Source organism: Peromyscus eremicus, chromosome 5, assembly GCF_949786415.1.
Source record: "Peromyscus eremicus chromosome 5, PerEre_H2_v1, whole genome shotgun sequence".
Lineage (NCBI taxonomy): Eukaryota > Metazoa > Chordata > Mammalia > Rodentia > Cricetidae > Peromyscus > Peromyscus eremicus.
In genome coordinates, this window is record NC_081420.1 from 118,270,271 (window position 1) to 118,276,270 (window position 6,000).

Sequence of the window (6,000 nt, forward strand, 5' to 3'; positions counted from 1 at the left end):
GCAGGTGATGACAGAGGGAAGCAGTGAAGAGGACTCTGTTGGTGACTGTCCTCATGAAGATCACAGGGCACAAGGGAGGAAGTATGACCTTTCTCCCATGGATTGTGCTGGACTCTTAGAAACTGAGATACTTTTACTCAGAAAGAAGCCTCGGGCCCTCAGCAGGGTTCCTCAGACCTGCCCTCAAGAGCTGAGGTCAAGGAAGGAGGTTCCTTCCTCTTGGTAGAAGTTACTTTGGTGTCTCTTTTCTTCATCCCAGTCCGGAGAATCACATATGTCTTAAGTAGCCTCCTGGTACCAATGTCCAACATTCCTTCCACACAGTCGTAGCAGTCATAGCTATACCAATCACACACACACTCACACACACACACACACACACACGGTATATATATTCACACCAAAGAGATCTATAGACCACTCTTTCCCTTTGTATAGGCTTTCAGTTGGCTTTTGATGCCTGTAGGGAAATTCTTAAACCCCAGTTTGGCCTCTGAGGCCTCGTAACATCTGCTCCAAAGCCATTCCTTAACCTCCCGCCCCATCTCATCCTCAGCTTGGCCCATCCTGACATTCTCACTGTTCCTTAGCACTGCTACTTGCCCAGGACCTGAGGGCCTGCCCACCACATCTATCCAGCTGATGAGCTTCTCCTTGGCCATTCAAGACTCTAAACCCAGAAGTAGCCTTACCACATGTGACCAGGTAGGAGGAGCCCTTTCTTCCTCGGAGACCCACAGAACCTCTCCTTCCTCCTCTAGACATGATGCTGCTGGGTTTCTGCATAGAGATACCCCACCCTACTGGGCTGCAGTCTGGAGAACAGAGCTGCATCTCCTTCTCCTCCCATCAGGGACTGAACAAAGTCCCTGGCATGATACGGCTTGTTAGAAGAACAGATGCATGAAAGGGAAATTGACTGCTGCGGGGTCTTGTGTCTTCAGTGCCCCCTTCAGTCATTGTTTAAATGAGCTCGGTAATGAAGTCATCTCATGGATGAGTCGAGAGCATGCAGACACCTCTGGCACAGACCACATTCCCTATTTGGAAGAAGTGTCTGTGGGTGCTTTGATTGTAGTGCCTAAGAACACGGTATGGCATATGAGCAGGTCACTTCTTAAGCCCAGAATTTTTGTCCCATTGTCTCTGTTCCCCCATTATCAGCAGTGGGAGAGACCTCTGCACAGAGTGCTGGTGGCCTTTACACCCTCCGTCATTGTTTCCCTGGGCTCAGAAGAAGTACAGCCACACTGGAAGATTGTTTCCCTGTGATGCCAAGATGTTTTAGAACAATGTTGTGATGCTCGGTCGCACCTACTACCACCGAGATAAGCCCAGAAGTTAAATTATGAAGCAAACGTGAAGCTTTGAAGAAATTTTTATTTAATCTGTATTCCCCTGTTTCATCTGCACATCCATCCAGCACAATCTGCATCGTTATTAGCCACATCAACTTGCCTAAAAAAAAAAGTAAAAAGTAAGACATCTGTGTTATAGCATTAATATATTCAAAGGTTTTTACTTTCATCTTGCAGGCATTAGCAGTGTGTAAATGTGGTGTAAGCCCAACTTCCAACAGAAGTAAGTTAGCAGAAGGAAAATGTACTCAGGAGCATAAAGGAGAAGAGCTTGCCGAAGAAATAAAAAGAAAACAAGAAAAAAGAATGTAGGAAAGGTATGTTTAGGTGGAAGAGACAGCCAGGTTGGGAATTATGCAAAAAAGCAGAGATTTCTGCTTAAGTCGAGTGTTTTACCTATTGCTGCTCCACAGCTTTTTTCTAATTGCTAACACAATTTCTAAGGCACCCAGGCAGCCCCTAGCAGTGTGCCGAAGGTGTGTTTGTGCTGCTATGCCCTCTGGCTTGGCTGCCAGCCTATTCCCTCAGATCAGAGCCAGAAGGCAGACTGTTTTCGAATACCGATCACCTCACCCAGACCTGATCCTTTGAGTTCCTTTTGGCACCCATTCCTTCTGCCAGTTTCCTCCTCTGTTCCTCTCTTTTCTTCTGAAGTTGACAACAAAGACATCCTCAGGGCCCTCCTTGATGTAAGACCACTCTTGATGTTATTACAGTGTGGTTTTTTTTTTTTGTACCCTAAAGTTGTGCTACTTTTATATTCAGCTAGCACAATATTTGCACACCAGAAGATAAAGAAAATGTGAATACGTTAGACAGAGCGATAGGTTCTTTTTAATTTGTGCCCGTCCATATTTTTTATGTGAACCTTCTCTTCCCTGTCACTCATCTACATACCTGATCAGAACCTGAAGATGTCCCTTTATACACAATGTTACTTCTATACCTTAAATTGGCCTGACCTGCCACTTTTAATTTTAAAAAATATGGCTGTATGGGATATAGATGAATATGGAATTTCTATGAAGCACTAAACTTTTGAACGGTTCCTGTCCTCTGTGATAGTGAGTTTTAAAAGGGAAATCTCCAAAGAGCTAATTAGTAGACAAGTAGAGCTCGGCTGAACAAAGCTGGAGAGACAGCAGATAACTAAAAGGACTTGGCCATGGCTGACAAGAATCAAAGCCCTGACAGAGAGCTGCCAGTAACCTTGGTCTGCTAACTGACAGGGACAATAAAGAAAAAAAGAACCAGCCCTCTGAACCTGAGGGAGAGCGGCAAGTGGAGCGCAGACTCTCTGAAGAGCACATTTCTCCACCCCCAGGAAATGGTGATCTTCCAGCAGACAAAACCAAAGGCTTTGACTGCCCATCATGACTCCAAAGCCAAGCGCTGGCTTCGAGTAACACTCATGGAGCAGACAAGGAGGCCTAGGAGCTTTAAAAGTAACTCAGAAAGCTCTAGACATGTGGAAAATATCTTTCTGGGGTCTGGGAAGAGAGGCAGGATGCTTCTGGAGACCAAGGCAGAAGGACCTGTGACAGGTAGCTGCTGGAAGGGAGCACTTGACCACTTAAAGAGTCTAGCAGTCATCAAATGTCATTGGAAAGAAAAGGAATGGCCTAGAAAGGAATTTGGGCGTGCAAATTAAAAAGGAAGTTGAGACTAAAAAAAAAAGTGACATCAAGGGCCAAAGTAGTTCCTTGTTAACAGAATTCGCTGTGGGGCTTGAGAGGTAGCTGAACAGTTAGAGTGCACACAGCTCTTGCACAGAACCCAAGTTCAATTTCAGTTCCTAGTGCCCTTGTCAGCTGGTTCACAAGTGTCTTGTTACTCCAGCTCCAGGGGATCCTGTGCCCTCTGCTTGTCTCCATGGGAACCTGTGGGGGTGGGGAGACACTAAAACAGTGAAAGAAAGAACATTTGCAAGATGCCAGTTCTGTGTGAGCCAAGGGCTTCATTCTACAGCTGCAAGGTAGAGTGGAAACACAAAGTAATGGACTTAGGAGGAAGCATCTCCAATTCCCTAGGAAAAGAGAAGACGGTGAAGTAAGTTTGGATTAGGGTTGGGCACAAGTAAGTCTCATGCTAGAATCCCAAGGACACAACGTCTAGAAAGAAACTGGTTCACTGGCTGATCTTAAAACTTCCTTGTGTTCATGACATTTTAGCATATATCTTTAACCTAGGATGAACTATGCTTAGGAAAGAAGCCTACCCTAAAAAAAAACACGATACAATTACAGTGAGGGAGAAACTCGAAAGCCAACTCTTAAAAACCATTGCTTTGAAACTCCAGTCGTTGTAACATTCGTTAGATGTTTTTCATTATCCCTAAATTAGGTCTTAGCTCCATACATGTTCTTCCGACTCTATATTTACCCTTCCATGTGGTACTGAAATCTAAATTCTACAGACAAATTGCACTCGCAGATGTGACTGCAGACTCCAGGGATGTTACCTCCAGGAGAAGAAGCCACCAGGCCAGGTGAGACTTCATAACTACAGACCCAAGGGCTTTTCTTTAGAAAGAAAAAAAAAGGGCATAAATAAGATTAAATTCAAGGAAGATGAATTTCCATTTTCTCACTCAGCTGCCAGTGCCTATAAACATGTAGCTAACAAAAGAGGAACCTGAAAAAGAGAATTGTATGTTTTATGTTCACCAGAATGGTGTCTTCAAATCCTTCCTGCATAGTAACACTCCTCCCACAAAAGAGCATTTTGGCAAGTTAAAAAGTGTGGCTTCACTCACAGTCAGTCACCCTTACAACAACAGAGCTCAACACCGAAAGACTTGCTTCCTGGAAAATCTGTCCCATACCAAACTGCGGAAAAAGGAATAGCTTTCTCTTTTGATTTATGCTTGAGATTCAATATCTACTTTTGGGGAAAATGAGTGTATACTAGGAGAGACAGTATTTTTGAATATATGTGTTACTACTTAGAGCCGTATGTCAGTAAAGCCATTTCTAAAGCAGGCAGCTTAAACGCTATTACAAAGCAGGGATTTGATTTGGAATTCTCCTTAATCTACATCTACAGAAAAAGTAAGGGCTTTCTGTGTTTACTTGGGAACGACACTGCTAATTCACCCACAGGAGAGCAAATTGTGAGTTTATTTTCTCTTGAAATGGAAAAAGATGAGCTATTTTTGATGAGCTATTTTCAGGCTAAGCTGGGTGTGTGTTCTCCATTACTCCTGTGTGGTTCTTGATCAGGAGCTGTAGCGATAGCAGAGACCTGGGAAGTGAGTCTCTAACACCAGATCCGGGGAGGTGGGAGGAACATCAGCTTAGCCCTGGATCTCTGTGAGTTCAAGGCCACACTGGAAACAGCCAAGCATGGTGACTCACGCCTTTAATCCTAGGAAGTAATGGCAGGAGGCAGAAAGGTATTTAAGGTGTGAGGACAAGGAACTAGAGCTGGTTAAGCTTTTAGGCTTTGGAGCAACACAGTTCAGCTGAGAGGCATCCAGTTTGGGGAAGCAGGATCACCTGAGGAATTGGTGAGGTGAGGAAGCTGTGGCTTGTTCTTCTTCTCTGATCTTCCAGCATTCACCCCAATAACTGGCACCAGGTTTGATTTTATTAATAAGACGTTTTAAGATTCGTGCTACACTTGAGTCCTGCCCCTTAGTGTTAATGGTAGCTCAGTGTGCATTGCTAACAAAACAGAACCATAGAATACAGTGTTTTCTAGGCTGCACGGTGCAACTCAATATTGACTCCCCTTCAATTTTCACTTTAGACTGGAGAAGCTGTTTTGTTTTTTTACAAAGGACAATGTGGCTTTTAGTTTACAAAGAAAAGGGGGGAAAGCAAGGTTAGGGTCTAGCTCAGTAAAAAGAACTTGCATGTGGTGCTGGGTTCAGTCTTCCACCACCACTGCAATAATAATAATAATAATAATAATAATAATAATAATAATAATAAAGCATCAGCAGCAAAGGTTATACGCCTATCTTGTGATAATTTAATATCCACGGGGAAATTCACTAGAAGATGTGTAATGCCCTCCTGGACTCTGAAGTGCTCTCTGCCCTGGCTTGTCCTAAGCTGCCAGGAGAGCCTCTTCCCATCTTTCCACTGCAGAAGCTGAGATAATCTCCCATTTCCTTCATTTATGCCATTAATACAATTGCCAGCATAGGAAAGTGATGTTGATGTGATCATCAGTGTGCTTTGAAAGGTTTATAAGGTACCTGCTGCCTCCATGTAGCTCAGTGGAAACTATTTTCCTGGACATCAAAATTCATTTACAGAACCACCAGAAGACAAAAATTCCAAACCTCTGAAATCAGTGCAAGAAACACTTGACAAGAAATTTTTTTCACATTTTTTTTTTTACAAATGGAAGAAATCAGACCAAAAAAAAACCTGTAAAGATAATGCTTCTAATACACCTAGAGCTATGATTGAGGTATCGCCTAAGCAGCCATACTTAAGAAGCACATTTGCCTTCTTTCGTGGTAAGTTGTATTCTGTCCTTGGACATATGAAACAGGGGATCATGATTCTCTATGATTATTTTCTTACTTTTATGGCACTTTGTTCTATAAAAGAGAATAAATAAAGCAAAGGTACTGAATATAAACCTGTTCAAATTAACTTTAAAAACCAGGTTGAATGAAATCAAGTAG